This window comes from Rhinoraja longicauda, chromosome 11 (assembly GCF_053455715.1).
Source record: "Rhinoraja longicauda isolate Sanriku21f chromosome 11, sRhiLon1.1, whole genome shotgun sequence".
Taxonomy (NCBI): Eukaryota; Metazoa; Chordata; class Chondrichthyes; order Rajiformes; family Arhynchobatidae; genus Rhinoraja; species Rhinoraja longicauda.
The window spans coordinates 8,607,548-8,633,819 of NC_135963.1; positions in this window are offsets into that span (position 1 = coordinate 8,607,548).

Below are 26,272 nucleotides of genomic sequence, written 5' to 3' on the forward strand. Positions count from 1 at the left end.
TAATTTCCTTGTTTCCGCACTGAACAGTTCCCTCCTACACGTATCTAATGACTCAGTCTCCATAGTTCTGCGGGGGGAGAGAATTCCAGAGAACTCCACACCTCCATCTTTGGTGGCCCAGGTTCCATGTTCTGAAACTGTACCCCTGGACCTGTGGGCAGGCCCTGGAGGTGCAACAACCGCTCAGCCAGCATCTACCCTGTCAACTTCCCCCCAACCTACCTACCCCCACCCCCCCCTCCCCTCCACCCCCCGAAGCCTAGGATGCCTCAGATGCCTGAGAGAAGCAATATGGGGGCAGGAAGTGGAGATTTGGATGAGCTGCAAGTTGTGAGAGGCAGTGCACAGTAAATTGGCTTAAAAGAGTGCATTTCGGTGCCACCGGAGGTGAGGCAGGCAAGAGCACTGATGCAACAAGCCTGGAGTTGTGATTTAACTTGTGAAATTGATAATTCCCCTAACTTAGAGTCATAGAGTCGTGGAGTGATACAGCTTGCAAACAGTCCCTTTGGCCCAACTTGCCCACAACGGCCTCATCCTCCTGCACTCCAAGGGATAGAGTCCCAGCCTACTCAACCTCTCCCGAGCGCTCAGTCCCCCGAGTCCTGGCAAGATAGACAATAGACAATAGGTGCAGGAGGAGGCCATTCGGCCCTTCGAGCCAGCACCGCCATTCAATGTGATCATGGCTGATCATTCTCAATCAGTACCCCGTTCCTGCCTTCTCCCCATACCCCCTGACTCCGCTATCCTTAAGAGCTCTATCTAGCTCTCTCTCGGATCCTCAGGAAAGAAAAAGCAGTAACACTGTCCAACCCTACACTCTGTATCTTCCCCTTTGCTCTGTCTATTGTACTTGAGTTTGAACTGATTGCATCCATGTAAGGTACGTCTGATCTTTTAGAGACGTGGAGTCATAGAGTGATACAGTGTGGAAACAGACTCTTCGGCCCCACTTGCCCACACCGGCCAACAATGTCCCAGCTACACTAGTCCCGCCTTCCCGCGTTTGGTCCATATCAATAGACTCCGCTATCCTTAAGAGCTCTATCCAGCTCTCTCTTGAATGCATTCAGAGAATTGGCCTCCGCTGCCTTCTGAGGCAGAGAATTCCACAGATTTACAACTCTCTGACTGAAAAAGTTTCTCCTCATCTCAGTTCTAAATGGCCTTCCCCTTTTTCGTAAACTGTGGCCCCTTGTTCTGGACTCCCCCAACATTGGGAACATGTTTCCTGCCTCTAAAGTGTCCAACCCCTTATTAATCTTATACGTTTCGATAAGATCTCCTCTCATCCTTCTAAATTCCAGTGTATACAGGAATACAGAGGAATACAGAGCTTTATTTGTCATTTGGTACCGAGGTACCGAACGAAATTACATTGCAGTCACACAAAAAAAAAGAACACAAGACACACGACCCCAACACAAACATCCATCACAGTGACTCCAAACACCCCCTCACTGTGATGGAGGCAACAAAACTTCCACTCTCTTCCTCACGCCCACGGACAGACAGCTCGTCCCCGACCGACCCGCACAGTCCCCGCAAGGGGATGGAAGTCCCCGCGGCCGAGCCGCACCGGGCGCTGGAAAGTCCCGAGGCCGAGCCGGGCGATTGAAGGCCCCGCGGCCGAGCCGTACCGGGTGCTGAAACGTCCCGTGACCGAGCCGGGCGATGGAAGGCCCCGCGGCCGTACCGTGCGCTGCTAAGTCCCGCGGCCGAGCCGCACCGGGCGATGTTAGATCCCGCGCCGAGCCGCACCAGCGATGTAAAGTCCCGCGGCCGAGCCGTACCGGGCGATGGAAGGCCCCGCGGCCGAGCCGTACCGTGCGCTGCTAAGTCCTGCGGCCAAGCCGCACCGGGCGATGTTAGGTCCCACGGCCGAGCCGCACCAGCGGTGTCAAGTCCAGCGGCCGAGCCGCACCGGGCGATGGAAGGCCCCGCGGGCGATGGAAGGCCCGCGGCCGAGCCGCGCCCCGCGCCGTGAGGAAGAGACCTAAAAAGGAAAGGTTTCCCCCCCACCCCACCCCACCCCACCCCCCCCCCCACACATACACAGCCAAAAAAAAAACAAAAAACCATCCCAACACCGACACACAACAAAAAAAAGGAAAAAAGACGAACAGACTGCCAGCAAGCCGCAGCCGTTAGGCGCCGCCACACGTGACGCCACACGTGACGCCACACGTGACAAGCCTAGTCGATCCAGTCTTTCAACATACGACAGTCCCGCCATTCCGGGAATTAACCTAGTAAATCTACCCCTCCAAAGCTATCTATCCATGTATCTATCGAACTGTTTCTTCAACGTTGGGATAGTCCCAGCCTCATCTACCTCCTCTGGCAGCTTGTTCCATACACCCACCACCCATTGTGTGGAAAGGTTACCCCTCAGATTCTTATTAAATCATCCCCCACCCCCCTCACCTTAATCCTATGTCCTCTGGTCATCGATTCCTCTACTCTGGGCAAGGGACTCTGTGCATCTACCCGATCTATTCCTCCCATGATTTTATAAACCTCTATAAGATCACTCCTCATCCTCTTGCGCTCCAGGGAATCGAGTCCCAGCCTACTCAACCTCTCCCTATGGCTCAGACCCTCAGGTCCTGGAAAAATCCTCAGGAAAGAAAAAACAGTAACAGAGGATGTCCATGAAAAACATCCCTCTTAATTCTTTTACTATCCTATCCTGCACTCTACACCTTCCCCTTTGCTATCTATGTCTGGCATATCTGATCTTTTGTTTGGAGATACAGCCTGGAAACAGGCCCTTTGACCCACCAAGTCCACACGATCTTTGATCACCTGTTCACACTAGTTCTACATATCCCACTTTCCCGCCCACTCCCGACACACAGAAGGCAATATACGGAGGCCAATTAACCTACAAACCTTGTTTGGACAGAATGCTGTACCTCGGTACATGTGCCAACAATAAACCTTAACCTAAACAAGATAAGCCAATATCTTTAGACTTTAGAGATACAGCGCGGAAACAGGCCCTTCGGCCCACCGAGTCCATGCTGACCAACGATCAGCCCGTACACTCGCGCGATCCCACACACACTAGGGACAATTTATTAGAAGCCAATTAACCTACAAACCTGTACGTCTTTCGAGTGTGGGAGGACTGGAGCATCCCGGAGAAAACCCACGCAGGTCACGGGGAAAACGTACAAACTCCGTGCGGACAGGATCGAACCCGTAGTCAGGATCGAACCCGGGACTCTGGTTCTGTAAGGCGGCAACTCTACCGCTGCGCCACCGCGCCGCCCCACAGGTCACGTGGATTCCAACAATTCTTTCCTAATTTTCCGAGCAACGTTTGTCCTGTGACATATAACAATTACAGCATGGAAACAGGCCTGTCCGGCCCTACCAGTCCACGCCGACCATTCTCCCTGACCTAGTCTCATCTACCTGCACTCAGACCATAACCCTCCAATCCCCTCCTATCCATATACCTATCCAATTTACTCTTAAATAATAAAATTAACCTACCTACCTGTTGCACAAAAAAATGGTTCGAATACCCGGTTATTAGCAACAAGTCTGCAGATGTTAATCTGCCATTGCCTGTTGTAAGATGCACAGTATCGGATTAATAAAGGCCTGGTATTCTATCCGAAATCTCCCCTGGTTAGGGGTGGCTGGCACAATCATGGGCCCCGCTTTAAAACTCATTAAGCTGCCTCTTAGCTTTGCGTTTGAGGATCAGTGCGAAGAAATACATTTGAACCTCCGTGTGGCCTGTACAGTTCAGTAGATATTCCTTGTTATGTTCTTTTTGATGTTGCAAGACCTAAGCTGGGGCTCAGACTTCGATTGGGAGTGGAGCGTGGTAGAGATTCACTGGCTCCTGCCAAATCAGCTGGCAATTATTGGCGCCAGACACACCCAGTACATTAAAATGTTAACAGTGTCGGAATCGTGTGCGTTTGAATACATAGTAAGGGCTTTATTACAGTAACATGTGCTGTGAATGTCACTCCCCCTAATTGAGGACACAGAGTGTGGCTGCTGGATTTCCAAGTAGTTAGTCAGATCTCCTCAATATAAAGCACTTTTTTTTCACTCCCGCTGCTAGGATTTTTGCTCTCGTTATTAATCAGCTTAGTCGCTGATTTGCATTTTGAGTGTCAGGCTGACGGTGCGCTGGCTAGCCTGCTTAGTAAGGCACTTCAAGCTGGTCACGATGCGGAGCGAGTGCCTAAAGAAGGACGAGGAAGGATGTGCTGGCTTTGGAGAGTGTCCGCAGGAGGTTTTACAGGAGTGATCCCAGGAATGAGTGGGCTAGCCTACGATGAGCGTTTGTCGGCACTGGGCCTGCACTCGTTGGAGAGTTTAGAAGAATGAGGGGGCACCTCATCGAAACGCACAGAATGGTGAATAGGCTCGGATAGAGTGGGTGTGGAGAGGATGTTTCCACTAGTGGGAGAGTCTAGGACCAGAGGTCACAGCCTCAGAATTAAAGGGCGTTAATTTAGGAAGTTAGATGAGGAGAAATGTTTTTAGTCAAGAGGGTGGTGAATCTGTGGAATTCTTTGCCGCAGAAGGCTGTGGAGGCCAAGTCAGTGGATATTTTTAAGGCAGAGATAGATAGATTTTTGATTAGTACGGGTGGGTGTCAGAGGTTATGGGGAGAAGGCAGGAGAATGGGGTTTGGAGGGAAAGATAGATCAGCCATGATTGAATGGCAGAGTGGACTTAATGGGCTGAATGGCCCAATTCTGCTCCTATCACTTATGCACAGCAATCTTTCCCCCTCTCAACTTAAACACATATCCTCTGGTTATCAATTCCCCAAATCTGGGCCTCTGTAAGATCACCCCTCATCCTCCTGCACTCCAAGGAATAGACTCTTAGCTTGTAATGTAGTTGGGATGTAATTGTTTTTGCATTGTAACTAGGCATCATGGGAACGACTTCCGATATTTACTATTTATAGCGAAACAATAACTTTAGTCCAGGTAAGCACCTTTACATTCTTCATTCTAAAAATGAACAGCAGAAACAAGTTCCTCGAATGTTAAAATCATTAAATGTGTTAAAAATACATTAAAGTATTCTGTATTATTAATCGCAGTGTCACTGACTTGGGGAAAAACAGAACATTTAAATTAATCACGTTGGAACACATTGATTCAGGGTCATTATTAGAGTAAGATGGGCAATAAATGTGGTCTTGCCAACTTTATCCACATCTTGCAGAACAAACAATAATACATTTGCCTGCCTTCCTCCAACAATACAGCAATGACGATACTTTAGAAGGGTTTCATTGACTGCCTCTGGCCTTCTGGTGTTGCAACCAATTCCATGTTAACAAAAGTATTTAGAGTCATAAAGAGTCTTACAGCGTGGAAACAGGCCCTTCGGCCCAACTTGCCCACGCCACCCAACATACCCAATCTACACTAGTCCCATCTGTTTGTGGTTTGGCTCATATCCCTCTAAACCTATCCTATCCATGTACCAGCTTAAATGCTTCTTAAACATTGGCATAGTACCTAACTCAACTACCTCCTCCGCCAGCTCATTCCGTACACCCACCACCCTTTGTGTGAAAACGTTACCCCTCGGGTTCAGATTAAATCTTCCCCTCTCACCTTAAACCTATGTCCTCTGGTCCTCGATTCCCCTACTCTGGGCAAAATACTCGGTGCATTTATCTGATCTATTCCTCTCATGATTTTGTACACCTCTATAAGATCACCCCTCATCCTCTTGCGCTACAAGGAATAAAGTCCTAGCCTGCTCAAACTCTCCATGTAGCTCAGGCCCTTGAGTCCGAGCAACATCCTCATAATTATTCTCTGCACCCTTTCCAGCTTGACAACATCTTTCCTATAACATGGTGACCAGAACGGAACATCTATACACTAAAACTCTCGTTTGTTTGTTTGTTTGTTTGTTCCTGAACTACAGCCAAAACGGTACACGATAGCGCAACAATTTTAGGCCCACCTTACTCACCGTCGTCCCTTTGGTCCTAATGGAAGAAGTTTCGTTGAAATCGGTGTTATATTTTAAAAGTTAATCGCATTTAAAAAAAAATTTAAACGCGCATGTAAGGAGTTTGTACGTTCTCCCCGTGACCTGCGTGGGTTTTCTCCGAGATCTTCGGTTTCCTCCCACACTCCAAAGACGTACAGGTATGTAGGTTAATTGGCTGGGTAAATGTAAAAATTGTCCCTAGTGGGTGTAAGATAGTGTTAATGTACGGGGATCGCTGGGCGGCACGGACTTGGTGGGCCGAAAAGGCCCGTTTCCGGCTGTATATATATGATATGATATGATATGATATGAGCAGGGGAGGGGGGGGGAGTGGGGGGGGAGTGGGGGGGGGAGGGGAGTGGGGGGGAGAGGGGGGGAGAGGGTGCTGCACCAATGCAGGAGAGGTTTGGGCCCAACGGGTCCACTTGGTCTAGTAATACTCTAAATGTGGTCTCTCCACAGTCTTATAAAACGTATGTACAATCTTATGTATAACTTATGTATAACTTATGACAATCTTATAGAAACATAGACATAGAAAATAGGTGCAGGAGTAGGCCATTCGGCCCTTCGAGCCTGCACCGCCATTCAATATGATCATGGCTGATCATCCAACTCAGTATCCCGTACCTGCCTTCTCTCCATACCCCCTGATCCCTTTAGCCACAAGGGCCACATCTAACTCCCTCTTAAATATAGCCAATGAACTGGCCTCAACTACCTTCTGTGGCAGAGAATTCTACAGATTCACCACTCTCTGTGTGAAAAAAAATGTTCTCATCTCAGTCCTAAGAGACTTCCCACTTATCCTTAAACTGTTCTGGACTTCCCCAACATCGGGAACAATCTTCCTGCATCTAGCCTGTCCAACCCCTTAAGAATTTTGTAAGTTTCTATAAGATCCCCCCTCAATTTTCTAAATTCCAGCGAGTACAAGCCGAGTCTATCCAGTCTTTCTTCATATGAAAGTCTTGCCATCCCAGGAATCAATCTGGTGAACCTTCTCTGTACTCCCTCAATGGCAAGAATGTCTTTCCTCAGATTAGGAGTCCAAAACTGTACGCAATATTCCAGGTGTGGTCTCACCAATGCCCTGTACAACTGCAGCAGAACCTCCCTGCTCCTATACTCAAATCCCCTCGCTATGAATGCCAACATACCATTCGCTTTCTTCACTGCCTGCTGCACCTGCATGCCTACTTTCAATGACTGGTGTACCACGACACCCAGGTCTCGTTGCATCTCCCCTTTTCCTAATCGGCCACCATTCAGATAATAGTCTGCTTTCCTGTTCTTGCAACCAAAGTGGATAACCTCACATTTATCCACATTATACTGCATCTGCCATGCATTTGCCCACTCACCTAACCTATCCAAGTCACATTGCAGCCTCCTAGCATCCATCCTCACAGCTAACACTGCCCCCAGCTTCGTGTCATCTGCAAACTTGGAGATGTTGCATTCAATTCAATTATGTAGTCTTACATGACTATAACATGACCTCCCAACTTCGATAGTCAATACTGATGAAGGCCAATGTGCCAAAAGCCTTTTTGACCACCCTATTTACCTGTGATGCCATTTTCAAGGAACTATGTATCTGTACTCCTAGATCCCTCTACTTTACAACACTCCCAAGAGCCCTACCATTCATTTTGTAGGTCCTGCCTTGTTAGACACCTCACATTTCTCGTTATTAAATTCCACCAACCATTCCTCAGCTCACCTCCTGCCCCACTGATCAAGACCCTGCTGCAATTTGGATGAATAGTGTGTCCTTCATAGCCTCAGGGTATCACAGTGCCTCTACTTCCTGAGAAGTTTACTGAGATTCGGTATGTCAGAGAGGTTTCGGGTCGAGACAGTGCTGCTGGAGTTCACTGGAGCGCCTCTCCGGCACCCCTGTAAAAAAAAAACCCCAAATAAACAGCGGGGAATTTAACAATGGCCGCTCTAGGACCAGAAGCCATTGCCTCAGGTTAAAAGGACTTACCTTTAGAAAGGAGACCAATATTGCAGTGCTAATTCTTTAGGTGCCGGAGCTGCAATATTGGTCTCCTTTCTAAAGGTAAGTCCTTTTAACCTGAGGCAATGGCTTCTGGCCCTAGAGCGGCCACTGTTAAATTCCCCGCTGTTTATCTTGACAGCTCCGGCACCCAAAGAATTAGCACTGCAATATTGGTTGAGACCCTTCTTCAGATCGAGTCAGGAGAGAGGAAGAGGGAGACTCTCAGTCTGAAGAAGGGTCTCGATCTAAAATGTCACCCATTCCTTCTCTCCAGAGACGCTGCCTGCCCCTTGTCTGAGTTTACATATTCTGCCGTGCTGCTGCAAGTAAGAACTCCATTGTTCTTTCTAGGACACATGACGCTAAAACACTCTTGACTCTTGACTCGCTTCTTGTCTTATAACTGATGAAGTAGTTTTGAAGTGTAACTACTATTGAATTTTTTAATTGTAATTTATTTATGTAATATGGGTGTCAGGGGTTACGGGGAGAAGGCAGGAGAGTTAGATTGGGAGGGAAAGGTAGATTAGCTATAATTGCATGGCGGAGTTGAAGCAATAGGCCGAATAGCCTAATTTTGCTCCTATGACTTATGAACCTACGAACCATCCATGTTCTCCTGGGATGCTGCCTGACCCACAAAGGTACTCATAAGTTCGATGAGCAGAATTAGGTCATTTGGCCCATCAAGTATTCTCTGACATTCAATCATGGCTGATCTATCTTCCCCTCTCGATCCCATTCTCCTGCCTTCTCCGCATAACCCCAGACACCCGTACTAATCAAGAATTTGTCAACCTCCGCCCTTAAAATATCCATTGCCTTGGCCTCCACAGCCATCTGTGCCAAAGAATTCCACACATTCACCACCCGCTGACCAAAGAAATTCTGCCTCATCTCCTTTTTAAAGGTAAGTACTTTTAACCTGAGGCAATGGCTTCTGGTCCTAGATTCGCCCACTAGTGGAAACATCCTCTCTGCATCCACTCAATCCAGGCCTTTCACTATTCGGCAAGTTTCAACGAGCACCCCATCGTCCTTCTAAACTCCAGCGAGTACAGGCCCAGTGACGTCAAACGCTCATCATATGTTAACCCACTCATTCCTGGGATCATTCTGGTAGACCTCCTCTGGACCCTCCCCCATGCCAGCACACCCTTCCTCAGGTATGGGGGCCCGAGCATTCGTACTCCGGCACTTTGTGTCTTTTTTGTCAACCCGCATCTGCAGTTCCTTGTTCCTGCACGTCAAAGAATCATTTGGCAGCGTGTCTCACAAATTCCAGGGAACATTCTACCTATAGCTAGCTGCTGTCTGGAATTTCCAATTCTACTGATAAGATCATTCTTTAAACTGCCTTCCGCTTTGCCAGATGTCATTTCGCAATGGTGCGCTGTATTTGATATATACGGATTAAATATTTTAGAAATGAAAGCCAGGATTGCGTGAGACAAACGATTAATTAAATATTTCATAAATGCCAGCATGATAATTGCTTTGCCTCCTGCATGTGATGATTACTTTCATAGGCATATATTTGAATATTAATTTTTTTGAATGTCTTTGTAATTCCCTGAAAAAAAAGCCCGTGCAAACATACCACAGAAGAGTAAATATTGTATCAGGGACTAAACTCATTGCTGCATCTTCCACTGTACACACACAGTGTGGGATTTGAGAAAGGATTGAGTTTTGCGAGGCTCCTAATTAAGTATCACTAATCAGGTTTTCCGGTCAGTCTTGAGTTGTAATTTGAGATATTAATTGCATGTATTTGTTTGTTCAGAACGGCGGGCGAAAAAAAAAAGATCCCCATTCCATATTGCTGTACAATATGCAAATCGCCTTTCATTAGTTTTTTGTGCAATTTTAATGCGCTCTGATTTAGCAAAAACGACAAACGCTCAACCTCGACTTACAAACTTTATCACGCTTCACCTAAACCCGTGTTCCAGTTTCCCACAGAGTCATTTCTTGACTTTTTGTTTAAACCTGCCATTATTAATGTTTTTGGGAAAGAGGGAAGGGGGGGGGAAATTACCGACGTCAATATTGGAGGCAGTGCATGACGCCCAAGGGAAAAATAAAATAAAATTGCGCCTAGATTGGCACGAATAAATCTTTCTCTCTAATTGAAAATTTAAAAAAAACTAGGCGGAATTTCTAATGCTCATTGGGAACCTAATCTACACAAAGTGCGGAAAATGGTTGACTTAACATTGACTGTTTTATTTTGGACTAATAAAGTTGCAACATAAATGCATAAAGGATAACAAGACAATGAAGAATTCTGTGTGAAGATGGGCAATGTGGGGTGGGGGGGGGGGGGGGGGGGTGGGGGTGGGGGGGAGGAGGGGTGCCATGACTGGGCAAAGTTGCTTCAAGCTGATGTCAACCATGTGAACACAACACAGGCAGCTTGAGGGAATTCAAGGACTCCCACGGACTGATTTTGTGCCAAAGGCTTTGATTTATGCAGTGCAGAGCCAAGGCAAGCCCTAACATGACAGTAGAGATAGAGAAAAAAATAAATAAATAAAAATAAAATTATATATATATATATATATATATATATATATCTATATATATATGTATGTATATATCATATCATATCATATCATATATATACAGCGCGGAAACAGGCCTTTTCGGCCCACCAAGACCGCGCCGCCCAGCGATCCCCGCACATTAACACTATCCTACACACACTAGGGACAATTTTTTTACATTTACCCAGTCAAATTAACCTACATACCCGTACGTCTTTATATGTATATATATATATATATATGTATATATATATGTATATATATGTGTGTATATATATATATGTGTATGTATATATATATATGTATACATATGTATGTATATATATATGTTTGTATATATATATATATATGTATATATATATATGTATATATATATGTGTATATATATATCTATGTATATATATATGTATGTATGTATATATATATATATGTATGTGTATATACATATATGTATGTATGTATATATATGTATGTATGTGTATATATATATATATATATTTCTCATTGGGAACCTAATATATATATAAAACAAAATGGCTGGAAATGTGAATGGGAGATTGGAGCCCACTACCACATTGTGACACGGTGGCACAGCAGTAGAGTTGCTGCCTTACAGCGCCAGTGGCCCAGGTTCGATCCTGACTATGGGTGCTGCGTGTACAGAGTTTGTACCTTCCCCCCGTGACCTGCGTGGATTTTCTCCAGAATCTCCATCTTCCTCCCACACTCCAAAGGCGTATGCGTTTGTAGGTTAATTGGTTTTGTTATAATTGAAAATTGTCCTTAGTGTGTGCAGGATAGTGTTAATGTGCGGGGATCGCTGGTCGGTGTGGACTCAGTGGGCCGAATGGCCTGTTTCTGTGCCGTATTTCTAAACTAACTAAACAAATTGTGGAGCGGGATGGATGTGGATTGGGACAAGTGGCATGGCGGAGTTTAAGGGCACACCTAATAAATTCACAAACAAGAAAAGAATGGAAGAAATGGCAGGGTGAGATGAGGCTCATGTATACAGGTCATTTGTGCCAAACGGCCAATATTTCCTTCTGACATAGAAGGAGGCCATTCAGCCCATCGAGCCTCTGCTCACTCGCCGAGAAATCCCACTCCCTCACAGGAATGGCATGGTGGTGTAGCGGTAGAACGGCTGTTTTACAGCACCAGAGAGCCGGTTCGATCCTGACTCCAGGTGCTGTCTGCATGGAGTTTGTATGTTCTCCCCGTGACTGCGTGGGTTTTTTCCGGGTGCTCCGGATTCCTCCCACTCCAAAGTCGTACAGGTTAGTAGGTTAATTGGCTTCAGTAAACATTTGTAAATTGTCCCTAGTGTGTAGGATAGTGCTAGTGTACTGGGATCGCTGATTGGCATTGATCAGTGGGCCGAAGGGCGTGTTTCCGCGCTGTATCTCTAAACTAAGCCAAACTAAACAATGCAATTAAAAGAAGGTATTGCACAGTTGGGCGGCACGGTGGCGCAGCGGCAGAGTTGCTGCCTTACAGTGTTTGCAGCACCGGAGACCCGGGTTCGATCCTGACTACAGGTGCTGTCTGTACGGAGTTTGTACGTTCTCCCCGAGACCGCGTGGGTTTTCTCCGAGATCTTCGGTTTCCTCCCGCACTCCAAAGACGTACAGGTTAGTAGATTAATTGGCTTGGTGTGAGTGTAAATTGTCCCCGGTGTGTGTAGGACAGTGTTGATGTGCGGGGATCGCTGGTCGGTGTGGACTCGGTGGGCCGAAGGGCCTGTTTCCGCGCTGAATCTCTAAACTAAACTAAAAGTATCTGCCCTTCCTACGATAATTTTAAACCTTTAAATTTACAGAGCTCCCCATCCACAATACCAAGTCATGTACAGAGAGAGGCACGACAAGTACAGTGCAGGCTAGATATCGGAAGAAATCAAAAATGCCCAACATGTCAGAGAGCATTTGAGGAGTGAGAAGCAAATTTGATTTGGCAGGAAATTTATTGACTTGCAATTCCAACTACACCACTCTCCACAGATCATAATCATAATCATACTTTATCAGCCGGGTATGTTTTGCAACATACGAGGAGTCTGTTTTGCCGTACAGTCATTCCAATAAAAAGCAACAGACCACACAAAATACATTTTAACATGAACATCCACCAGTGACTCCTCCACATTCCTTGCTGTGATGGAAGGCAAAAAAAAGTTCAATCTCTCCCCTTCTTTGTCCTCCCGCGGTCGGGGGCCTCGAACCTTCCGTTGACGGGACGATCTTGACTCCCGTAGCTGGCGGTCAGGCCCTCCTCGTCGGGGCGATCAAGCTCCTGCATCGGGGGGATCTCAGCTCCCCCACGCCGGGCGATCGGACCCCGGGTCAGGCCTGGTCCAAAACCTTCCGCGATTTGGAGCTTCCCGACATCGGTCTGTACCCGAGACTGCGAGCTCCTCGATGTTAAAGTCCCCAGGCCGCGGTTGTAGCGTCGATCCCGGGCAAGGGATCGCAGGCTCCGATGGTAAGTCCACGGCCCCACGGTGGGGCTCAAAGTCAGTCTCGAGCAAGGCCGCCAGCTCCACGATGTTAGGCCGCAGAGCGACCGGAGGTACAATCCGGAAAACAATCGCATCTCCAGCAAGGTAAGAGATGCTGCCTGTCCTGCTAAATATATATATATTTTTGAGGGATTTTATTATTTACTTCAGTGCCAGCCATGAAACAAGATGCCTCTGCTTTCATACAAGGTTTAGGAAGTTCAGCGTGTGCCCGACAATCCTTACTGAATTCTACAGATGCGCCGTAGAAAGCAATCTATCGGCATGCATCACAGCACGGTTTGGGAACAGCTCCATCCAAGGCCGCAAGGAATTGCAGAGTTGTGGATGCAGCACAGATCATCACACAAACCAACCTCCCTTCAATTGACTCCATCTACACTTCACGCTGCCTCAGCAAGTCCACCAGCCAAGGACCAGTCTCATCCCGGCCACTCCCTCTTCTCCCCTCTCCCATCAGGCAAGAGGTATGGAAATGCACACTTCCAGATTCAGGGACAGTTTCTTCTCAGCTGTTATAAGGCATCTGAACTGTCCTCTCACCAATTAGCAAGCGGTCCTGACCTCCTATCTACCTCTTTGAGGGCCTTCAGGCAATCCTTAATTAGACTTTATAGACTTTATCTTGTACCAAACGTTATCCTGTATCTGTACACAGTGGACGGCCTGATTGTAATCATGTATAGTCTTTCTGCTGACTGGGCAGCAAGCAACAACAAAGCTTTTCACTGTACCTCAGTAAAAGTGGCAATAACAAACTAAAATATCTGTTCTGCATGCTCTCTTCAATAACATATAACATATAACATATAACAACTACAGCATGGAAACAGGCCTGTCCGGCCCTACCAGTCCACGCCGACCATTCTCCCTGACCTAGTCTCATCTACCTGCACTCAGACCATAACCCTCTAATCCCCTCTTATCCATATACCTATCCAATTTACTCTTAAATAATAAAATCGAGCCAGCCTCCACCACTTCCACCGGAAGCCCATTCCATACAGCCACAACCCTCTGAGTAAAGAAGTTCCCCCTCATGTTACCCCTAAACCTTTGTCCCTCAATTCTGAAGCTATGTCCCCTTGTTGGAATCTTCCCCACTCTCAAAGGGAAAAGCCTACCCACGTCAACTCTGTCCGTCCCTCTCAAAATTTTAAAAACCTCTATCAAGTCCCCCCTCAACCTTCTACGCTCCAAAGAATAAAGACCCAACCTGTTCAACCTCTCTCTGTAGCTTAAGTGCTGAAACCCAGGCAACATTCTAGTAAATCTCCTCTGTACCCTCTCCATTTTGTCGACATCCTTCCTATAATTTGGCGACCAGAACTGCACACCATACTCCAGATTCGGCCTCACCAATGCCCTGTACAATTTCAACATTACATCCCAACTTCTATACTCGATGCTCTGATTTATAAAGGCAAGCATACCAAACGCCTTCTTCACCACCCTATCCACATGAGATTCCACCTTCAGGGAACAATGCACAGTTATTCCCAGATCCCTCTGTTCCACTGCATTCCTCAATTCCCTACCATTTACCCTGTACGTCCTATTTTGATTTGTCCTACCAAAATGCAGCACCTCACACTTATCAGCATTAAACTCCATCTGCCATCTTTCAGCCCACCCTTCCAAAAGGCCCAAGTCTCTCTGTAGACTTTGAAAATCTACCTCACTATCAACTACTCCACCTATCTTAGTATCATCTGCATATTTACTAATCCAATTTGCCACACCATCATCCAAATCATTAATGTAAATGACAAACAACAGTGGACCCAACACAGATCCTTGGGGCACTCCACTAGACACTGGCCTCCAACCTGACATACAATTGTCAACCGTTACCCTCTGGTATCTCCCATTCAGCCATTGTTGAATCCATCTTGCAACCTCACTATTAATACCCAACGATTTAACCTTCTTAATCAACCTTCCATGTGGAACCTTGTCAAATGCCTTACTGAAGTCCATATAGACAACATCCACAGCCTTGCCCTTATCAATTTACCTGGTAACCTCTTCAAAAAATTCAAGAAGATTAGTCAAACATGACCTTCCAGGCACAAATCCATGTTGACTGTTTCTAATCAGGCCTTGATTATCCAAATAATTATATATATTGTCCCTAAGTATCTTTTCCATTAACTTTCCCACCACAGACGTCAAACTAATAGGTCTATAATTGCTAGGTTTACTTTTAGAACCTTTTTTAAACAAAGGCACAACATGCGCAATGCGCCAATCTTCCGGCACCATCCCTGTTTCTAATGACGTTTGAAATATTTCCGTCATAGCCCCTGCTATTTCTGCACTAACTTCCCTCAATGTCCTAGGGAATATCCTATCAGGACCTGGAGACTTATCCACTTTTATATTCTTCAAAAGTGTCCGTACCTCCTCTTCTTTAATCCTCCTAATTTCCATCACTACTCTACTTGTTTCGCTTACCTCACATAATTCAATATTCTTCTCCTCGGTAAATACCGAAGAAAAGAAATTGTTTAATATCTCCCCCATTTCTTCCGGCTCAGCACATAGCTGTCCACTCTGACTCTCTAATGGACCAATTTTATCCCTCACTATCCTTTTGCTATTGACATATCTGTAGAACCCCTTGGGGTTTACTTTTACATTACTTGCCAAAGCAGCCTCATATCTTTTTTTCGCTTTTCTAATTTCCTTTTTAAGATTCCTTTTACATTCTTTATATTCCTCAAGAACCTCATTTACTCCCTGCCGCTTATATTTATTGTATATCTCCCTCTTTTTCCAAACCAAGTGTCCAATTTCCCTGGAAAACCACGGCTCTTTCAAATTATTATTCTTTCCTTTCCACCGAACAGGGACATAAAGACTCTGTACTCTCAAAATTTCACCTTTAAATATCCTCCATTTCTCTATTATATCCTTTTCATAAAACAACAATTTCCATTTCACTCCTTTTAAATCCTTTCTCATCTCCTCAAAATTAGCCTTTCTCCAATCCAAAATCTCAACCCTTGGTCCAGATTTGACCTTCTCCATAATGATATTGAAACTAATGGCATTATGATCACTAGACCCAAAGTGCTCCTCAACACATACCTCCGTCACCTGACCCATCTCATTTCCTAACAGGAGGTCCAACACTGCCCCTTCTCTGGTAGGCACCTCTACGTATTGCTGCAAAAAACTATCCTGCACACATTTTACAAACTCCAAACCATCCAACCCTTTAACAGAATGTGATTCCCAGTCTATATACGGAAAATTGAAATCACCCACAATCACCACTCTGTGCTTACTACTAATATCTGCTATCTCCTTACATATTTGCTCTTCCAATTCTCGTTCCCTATTTGGCGGTCTATAATACACCCCTATAAGTGTTGCTAAACCTTTCTCATTTCTAAGTTCCACCCAAACAGCCTCCTTAATCGAGCCTTCTAGTCTGTCCTGCCAAAGCACTGCTGTGATATCCTCCCTGACAAGCAATGCAACACCCCCACCTCTTGCCCCTCCGATTCTATCACATCTGAAACAATGAAATCCTGGAATATTTAATTGCCAATCGCAACCCTCCTGCAACCATGTTTCACTGATCGCCACAACATCATACTTCCAGATGTCAATCCAGGCTCTAAGCTCATCCACCTTTCTTACAATGCTCCTAGCATTAAAATATACACATTTAAGGGACCCATCATTTCTTATTCTCAGTTTATTTCTTTTCCCTTCTTTCTCTCCTACATATTGGGTCTGAGTGTTTCCCTTTTCTGCCTCCTGCCTCACACATTGCCTATTAGCTATCTGTGTTTGAGTCCCTCCCTCAAGGTGAATTAGAAGGCCAAACTTTTCTCAGAAAGACACTAAATGATGGAGTATATCAGCCGGTCAGGCAGCATCTCTGGAGAACATGGATGGGTGACATTTCGGGTCGAGACCCTTCTTCAGACTGAAGAAGACGCTTGGTTTGAAGATGGGTCCCGACTCGAAACGTCACCTATCCATGTTCTCTGAGGATGCTGCCTGACCTGCTGAGTTACTCCAGCATTTTGAGTCTTTTCTTGATAGACCAGCATCTGCAGTTGCTTGTTTCTACAACTAAATTTCTCCTCAGCATTCAGCCTCAACTGTCATGGCAAGCAATTCCATGTCGCTACAAAAATAACGAGCATAAATCAGCGGGGAGATATAATCACAATCACAGTCACAATCATACTTTATTAGCCAAATATGTTTTGCAATATACGAGGAACTTCATTTGCCATACACTCAGAACAATAAAAAGCACCAGGACACACAAAATACATTTTAACATGAACATCCACCACAGTGACCCTCGAACCTTCCGTTGACGGGACGATCTTGACTCCCGTAGCCAGCGGCGGGCCTTCCTCGTCGGGGCGATCAAGCTCCTGCATCGGGGGGGGGGGGTAATCTCAGCTCGTCTGCGCCGGGCGATCTACCCCGGGTCTGGGCTTGTCGAACCTTGTGCAGCTTGGAGCTCCCAACTTCCGTCTCGACCCAAGACTGCCAGCTCCTTTGATATTAAAGTCCGCAGGCCGCGGTTGGAGCGTCGATCCAGGCAAGGAATCGCACGCTCAGATGGTAAATCCACGCCCCGCGGGAGCTCAAAGTCAGTCCCGGGCAAGGCCTCCAGCTCCACGACGTTAGACCGCAGAGCGACCGGGGATACGACCCGCAAAACAATGCCGGCAGCGGCAGCGTCTTCGCCTGCCCCGAATCGTGGGGCTTGGGTCGGCCCGCTGCGGACCTTTCACCGTCCGGCACAGCCTGTGAGATTTTTTCCGCCCGGCGGGGGCTTCAATGTCGGGAGTCCCGATGGACAACTTCATCGCGACATGGCAACTTCAACAGCCTGACCGCGGGAGAGGACGACAGGGGAAGAGAAAAGACATTCTGGCCTTCCATCACAGTGAGGAGGTGACTGGAGGAGACTCACTGGGATGGATGTTTCTTTTTTTTGTTTTGTGTTGGTTTGTGATTGTGTGTGTTATTGCTTATTTTTATTGCTCTTATTGTTGGACTGTGGGTAATGGAATTTCGTCCAAAAGACTTGTTTTTTTTTGGATGACAATAAAGGCTATTCTGATTCTTCTTCTATTCTGCTCTCCAGCAAGGTAAGAGATTGAAAAAGAGTTTCCCCCGACCCTCTCTCCCACCCCCCCACATAAAACAAACCAGAGAACATTAACACAGACTTTTAAAACTAACCAAAAATAACATAAAAAAGACGAAAAGGCCAGACAGACTGTAGGCGAGGCTGCCATCGCGGCGCCACCTGGTGGAAATTAGTAATAGAAGCTGAAAAGCCAGAATTCAATTGCCAATAAAGTAGCACAGCAGGTAGTGCTGATGGCTTACAGCGCCGGATATCCGGGTTTGATCCTGAGCTCTGGAGATGTCCGTGTGGAGTTTGCACGTTCTCTCTGTGAATCCGATTGGGTTTTCTCCAGGTGCTCCGGTTTCCTCCCACATCTCAGAGATATGTGGGATTGCAGCCGTAAATTGGCCGCCGTAAATTGCCACTAGTGTGTAGGGAGTGGCTGAGAAAAGTGGAATAACGTAGAATTAGTGTCGAGGAAGGAACGGCAGACGCTGGTTTTAACTGAAGACAGACGCAAAATGCTGGAGTAACTCAGCAGGACAGGCAGCATCTCTGGAGAGAAGGATTGGGTGACGTTTTGGGTCGAGGCCCTTCTTCAGAAGGGGAGGGGAGGCTGGAGCTATGGTACGGTAAGGAGTGAAAATGACAGATCAAGGCAGACGAAACGTATAAGATTATTAAGGGGTTGGACACGTTAGAGGCAGGAGACATGTTCCCAATGTTGGGGGAGTCCAGAACCAGGGGCCACAGTTTAAGAATAAGGGGTAGGCCATTTAGAACTGAGATGAGGAAAAACTTGTTCAGTCAGAGAGTTGTGAATCTGTGGAATTCTCTGCCTCAGAAGGCAGTGGAGGCCAATTCTCTGAATGCATTCAAGAGAGAGCTGGATAGAGCTCTTAAGGATAGCGGAGTCAGGGGGTATGGGGAGAAGGCAGGAACGGGGTACTGATTGAGAATGATCAGCCATGATCACATTGAATGGCGGTGCTGGCTCGAAGGGCCGAATGGCCTCCTCCTGCACCTATTGTCTATTGTCTATTGTCGATGATCAAAGAAATGTAGAATGGTACCTTGTTAGCAGAGGGGAAGTTGAAAACAAGGCATACAATCAGCAGAATATCAGTAAAATTAACCAGGACAGTGAAGCTAGTCAGAGAACTAGGATGGGGGAGGGACAATAGACAATATACAATAGGTGCAGGAGTAGGCCATTCGGCCCTTCGAGCCAGCACCGCCATTCAATGTGATCATGGCTGATCATTCACAATCATTACCCCGTTCCTGCCTTCTCCCCATACCCCCTGACTCCGCTATCTTTAAGAGCTCCATCTGGCTCTCTCTTGAAAGCATCCAGAGAATTGGCCTCCACTGCCTTCTGAGGCAGAGAATTCCATAGATTTACAACTCTCTGACTGAAAAGGTTTTTCCTCATCTCTGTTCGAAATGGCCTACCCCTTATTCTTAAACTGTGGCCCCTGGTTCCGGACTCCCCCAACATTGGGAACTTGTTTCCTGCCTCTAATCTGTCCAATCCCTTAGGGGAGGGGGAGGGGGAGAGAAAACAAGGGTAACTTGAACTTACAGAAATTAATATTCTTACCGCTGGGGTGAATTAGTGTGAATGGGTGATCCATGTGGCTGAAGGGCCTTTTTCATGCTGTGTTTCTAAAAACTAAACTAAATTAAATTATTCCAAGCCATTTAAGTAAACCATCCTTTCATTTCACAGCCTTAAATGCTGTATTTAATCATACTTCCAATTTTATCTTCTTTGAGCTGTGTTCTGGTTAAAACCAATCTCTCTTAAAAGTTATCACAGATAGTTGAGTATTATTATAATGAATTCTAAAGATTTATGGAATGAATAATTTATCTTTGAATAATGACTCAGCAGACAGTAGCTCCGAGCCTTTTGGTTTTTAGTTTTTTAGCTTAAAAGATACAGTGTGGAAACAGGCCCTTTGGCCCACCGAGTCTGTGCCGATCAACGATCCCCGTACATGAGCACTATCCTACACACTGGGGACAATTTACAATCTTTCCCGAAGCCAATTAATTACAAACCTCTACGTCTTTGGAGATTTGGGAGGAAACCGGAGCACCTGGAGAAAACCAACGAGGTCACGCGGAGAACGTACGCACATCGTACAGACAGTACCCGTAGTCAGGATCGAACCCGGGTCTCTGGCGCTGTAAGGCAGCATCTGTCCCACTGCACCACTGTGCCTGAGGAGTTAGTATGTTTGAATAAGGTCACCTCCACATTCTTCTCCATGCATATGAAGTGCACACAGTTAAAGTGAAGAAAAATACTGTGTGTTTCAGAGAAGGTAGAGTGGGGGTGAAAGATAGAGTGAAAGGTAGAAACATAGACATAGAAACATAGAAAATAGGTGCAGGAGGAGGCCATTTGGCTCTTCGAGCCAGCACCGCCATTCATTGTGATCATGGCTGATCATCCACAATCAATAACCTGTGCCTGCCTTCTCCCCATACCCCTTCATTCCGCTAGCCCGTAAAGCACTATCTAACTTTCTTTTAAATTCATCCAGTGAATTGGCCCCCACTGCCTTCCGTGGCAGAGAATTCCACAAATTCACACAACTCTCTGGGTGAAAAACATTTTCCTCATCTCAGTTTTAAATGGCCTCCCGTTTATTCTTAGACTGCGGTCCTTGGTTCTGGAGGGTCGTGGGGAGGGTAGAGTGGCGGAAGAAAGAATTGTTATGAACTTGGACTCAGTGCCTTTAGGGGTGGTGGAGAAGTCAGTCTGGTCATTCAAGGCAGTCATTTTCAAGCGGGAGACACACAAGGAACTGCAGATGCTGGAATCTTGAGCAAAACACAAAGTGCTGGAGTACAATGATAGGTGATGTTTCAGGTTGGGACCCTTCCTCAGATGGGACTTTCGCAAGGTTATGGTGATAAAAAAGCAACAAAATTATGTTTAAGTTTAGTTTTAGGTTTATTATTATTATTATTATAGTCACATGTACTGGATTATAGTGAACAGCTTTGTTTTGCAATCTATTCAGATCAGATATACCATACATAAATACAATCAAGCTCATGTATAATCGATGGAACAGAGGGGAAGATACAGAGTGTGTAGGAAGGAACTGCAGATGCTGGTTTATACCGAAGATAGGCACAAAGTGCTGGAGTAACTCAACGGGTCAGGCAGCATCTCTGGAGGAGAGGGGCAGGAAGGAACTGCAGATGCTGGTTTATACCGAAGATAGGCACAAAGTGCCTGAAGAAGGGTTTCCGACCCGAAACGTCACCCAGCCTTTTTCTCCAGAGATGCTGCCTGACCCACTGAGTTACTCCAGCACTTTGTGTCCATCTTCAGATACAGAGCGCAGAATACGGTTCTCAGCGTTGCAGTGCTTCAGATCCGCGGCCAGCATCCGTGGCCCGATCGATTCTATATATTAGTCTACTGGGAGCCAGCACAGACTTCATGGGCCAAATGGCCTGTTTCAATCTCCTAACGATTCTGCAGTTTAATGAATTACCCATGCGTTCTTCTCCAGTGTGAAGAGGAGAAGAAAACCATGCTGTTAGAATTTCAGATGCCCAAATAAATTACCCGAGCGGCGATAGAGCTCCTTAACATCTTCCAAATCATTCAGGAGCAACTCGCCTGCTTTGCACTCTTCGCCTCTCACGGTTCAAAGCCATTCAGATGCATCTCCCTGTCTTCATAGTCTAGGTTAGCCTCCTCTCTGCTTGTTATTCGATTCTAACTGGTCAACCATTAACCATGTCCCTTGTGGAAGAGCATTTTCAGGCGTTGCTGTGCGAAGCTCCAGTTGATGAGGGTCTGATCGTGTGTGAATGCCTCTGTAATGATGGTGCTGGGCTCCAGCCAAGGGTTTTACACTAAACAGCTGGAGGATATGAATTGACATGTTTTGGATTTCTTGAGAAAAACACAAGTCTCTGGACATTTATGGAATAATTTTCTAACCTGCACATGCAAATTAAGTTCTAAAGGCCCCTGGATGGATTTATTTTATTCACCATTCCTACTCCTCCATTACAAACATATCCAGGAGTCATTGTGTGGACATGTTTTTAGATCCAGTTTTGAAGACTTCTTGGCCCTAATTCTGGCACATCTTTCTTCTCACAGCTCCGTCCCACACAAATCTCCTTCCTGTCTTCAAAACTTTGTGGCAGCACAGTAGAGTTGCTGCCTCACAGTGCCAGAGGCCCGGGTTCGATCCTGACTAACGGTGCTGTCTGTACGGAGTCTGTACGTTCTCCCCGTGACCGCGTGGGTTTTCTCCGAGTGCTCCGGTTTCCTCCCACACTCCAAAGGCGTGCGGGTTTGTTGTTAATTGGCTTCGGTAAAAGTGTAAATCGTCCCCAGTGTGTAGGATAGTGCTAATATACGGGGTGATCATCACGTTAGAGGCAGGGAACATGTTCCCGATGTTGGGGGGAGTCCAGAACCAGGGGTCACAGTTTAAGAATAAGGGGTAGGCCATTTAGAATGGAGGTGAGGAAAAACCTTTTCATTCAGGGAGTTGTGAATCTGTATAATTCTCTGCTTCAGAAGGCAGTGGAGGCCAATTCACTGGATGCTTTCAAGAGAGAGTTAGATAGAGCTCTTAAAGATAGCGGAGTCAAGGGATATGGGGAGAAGGCAGGAACGGGGTACTGATTGTGGATGAGTAGCCATGATCACAGTGAATGGTGGTGCTGGCTCGAAGGGCCGAATGGCCTACTCCTGCACCTATTGTCTATTGTCTATATTGATCGCTGGTCGGCGTGGACCTGGTGGGCCGAAGGACCTGTTTCCACGCTGTATCTCTAAAGCCTGAAGTCCAAAATAGCCAAAACAGCAATTCTAATGACTGCAACTATATTGCGGGGAATAGCGGGATATGGATCATGCACCGGCAGAGGAGATCAGGTTAACTTGGCATCATGTACGGCACAAACATTGAGTGGGCCGAAGGGCCTGTTCCTGTGCTGTACTGTTCTGTTGCTTCTTCATTTTCTTCAGCACCTGAGCAGATGGAACTAATTCAACAGCACTTTTTCAAGAAGGATGTGACAAAATACTCAATGGGAAAGAACGAGCCATGGCCGCAAGGAGGAAAGATTGGAGGAGCGGAGTTTTTCTTATTTGATCATATTTTGGGTTGTGAGCGTCGCTGGCCATTTATTGCCTGCTCCTCCTCGCCTCTGGAGAGACTGGCTTTTTCGGCCATTTCTAGGATACCAGTGGAGCTTTCCCACCTCCCAGCTCACACAATCGTGCAATAAACGGGGGCAGGAAAGAGGCACCAAGGTCATGGCTCTAACCCGGGAGAGCTCCATTTGTCCAAACTTCATCTCATGGGTTTGGACTTAAAAAGAGTACCCGGCCAAATGCTTTTGGATCTGAGACAACAAGGGGCCATCATGGATTCCACCGTTCCCAAGGTCATTTGTTGTCCATCCTGCTTGGTTCTGGCACTTCTTTATCTTTCAGTCTGAAGACGAGTCCCGACCCGAAATGTCATCTACTCCTTTTCTCCAGAGAATGTGTCTGACCCGATGAGTTACTCCAGCATTTTGTGTCCATCTTGGTTCCTTCCTACGGACTTTATGATACTAAATTTCCACTTCTTTCCCCGTCCCTCGACCAGAGGGTTGGTGGGATTGGGACGGTCAAGAATGGGACATTATGTCTCAACCTCAAACTCAGTCTAATTCCAGCAGAGGCACCCACAGTGCAGCAGGGGACACTGGGGGTGGCAAAATGTTGGAGTAACTCTGCAGGTCAGGCAGCATCTCTGGAGAACGTGGCAAGGTCGAGACCCAGAGAAGGGTTCTCCAGAGATGGTGCCTGACCTGCTGAGTTACTCCAGCACTTTGTGTCCTTTTACATATTAACCCCCGTTGAAAACCCACGCAGGTCACGGGGAGAACGTGCAAACTCCGTACAGACAGCACGCATTTCTGAAATGGAAACAAGAACCTTTGGAAGTGTCCCACAGCTTATGCCCCGACTACTCCACTAGTGGGAGAGTCCAGGACTAGAGGTCGCAGCCTCAGAATTAAAGGACGTTCCTTTAGGAAGGAGATGAGGAGGAATTTCTTTAGTCAGAGGGTGGTGAATCTGTGGAATTCTTGCCACAGAAGGCTGTGGAGGACAAGTCAATGGATATTTTTAAGGCAGAGATAGATAGATTCTTGATCAGTACGGGTGTCAGGGGTTATGGGGAGAAGGCAGGAGAAGGGGGTTAGGAGGGAAAGATAGATCAGCCAGGGTTGAAAGGCGGAGTAGACTTGATGGGCTGAATGGCCTCATTCTGCTCCTATCACATTAAGATCTTACGGCCTTCTGACTACAATGACAGAGGGAAGCCCCTGTTTTAGGCCGATGATCATTCAGTTAAAAGGACATTTTACTCTGTTTCTTTCTTCATAAAAGCAGCCTGACTTGCTCTTTATTCCCAATATATTCTAGATGCAGGTCACATTCTGAGTTGTCGGTGGAATTTGAAAGGTACTATTTACGTACATTATTTTTTCTTTTAAGTGTAATGTTAAGCAGGGTGACGGCACTCTCTCAGTTCAGTGTTTCATCTATTGACAGTGAAGGACTATGATACACTTCAGAATGTGGATGGCTAATTCAAACAGTTTTAAATCTTTTCTATATTCACAAGCCAAGGCAGAGACTAAGGTCAAACTATCTCAGCCCCCAAGTCCAATTGGAAGTACAATGCAACTTTGATGTACTGGAAGACAGACACAAAATGCTGGAGTAACTCAGCGGGACAGGCAGCATATCTGGAGAGAAGGAATGGGTGACGTTTCGGGTCGAGGCCCTTCTTCAGACTGATGTCAGGGGAGTGGGCGGGACAGAGATAAAATGTAGAAGGAGACAGTAAGACTGGGAAGGGGGAGGGGATGGAGAGCGAGAGAAAGCAAGGGCTACTTGAAGTTAGAGAAGTCAATGTTCATCCCGCTAGGGTGTAAGCTACCCAAGTGAAATATGAGGTGCTGTTCCTCCAATTTGCACTGGGCCTCACTCTAACAACGGAGGAGGCCCAGGACAGAAAGGTCAGTGTGGGAATGGGAGGGGGGGTTGAAGTGTTGAGCAACCAGGATATCAGGTGATGTATTGGAGCGATTCTTCCTCAACTGGCTTGGTCAGACCATTTCACATTTCCTTAACATGTGGGGTGGCACAGTAATAGAGTTTGCCGCCTTACAGTGCCAGAGACCCGGATTCGATGCTGACTACGGGCGCTGTTTGTACGGAGTTTGTACCTTCTCCCCGTGACCTGCGTGGGTTTAGTTTGGTTTAATTTAGTTTAGTTCAGTTTATTGTCACATGTACCGAGGTACAGTGAAAAGCTTTTTGTTATAGACAATAGACAATAGACAATAGGTGCAGGAGGAGGCCATTCGGCCCTACGAGCCAGCACCGCCATTCAATGTGATCATGGCTGATCATTCTCAATCAGTACCCCGTTCCTACCTTCTCCCCATACCCCCTGACTCCGCTATCCTTAAGAGCTCTATCCAGCTCTCTCTTGAATGCATTCAGAGAATTGGCCTCTGAGGCAGAGAATTCCATAGATTCACAACTCTCTGACTGAAAAAGTTTTTCCTCATCTCAGTTCTAAAAAAGTTGCGTGCCAAGCAGTCAGCAGAAAGACAATACATGATCACAAACAATCCATTTACAGTGTATAGATACATGATAAGGGAATAACATTCAGCACAAGGTTTTCTCCAAGATCTTCGGTTTCCTCCCGCACTCTAAAGACGTACAGGTTTGTAGGTGAATTGGCTTCGGTTAAAAAAAAAATTGTAAATTGTCCCTTTGTGTGGGATAGTGCGAATGGACTTGACAATCGCTGGTTGGCATGGACTCAGTGGGCCGAAGGGCCTGCTTCCACGCTGTATCTCGAAACTAAACTAAATTTAAGTTTTTTAAAGATGTATTTAAATAACATGAACAATTTAAAATAATTTCTATCCCGTTTTGAACTGTGTGTATTAGAAAAGGTATACTGAACGAATAACGATTCTTACCTAGGCTGTCATATGAGCTGTTA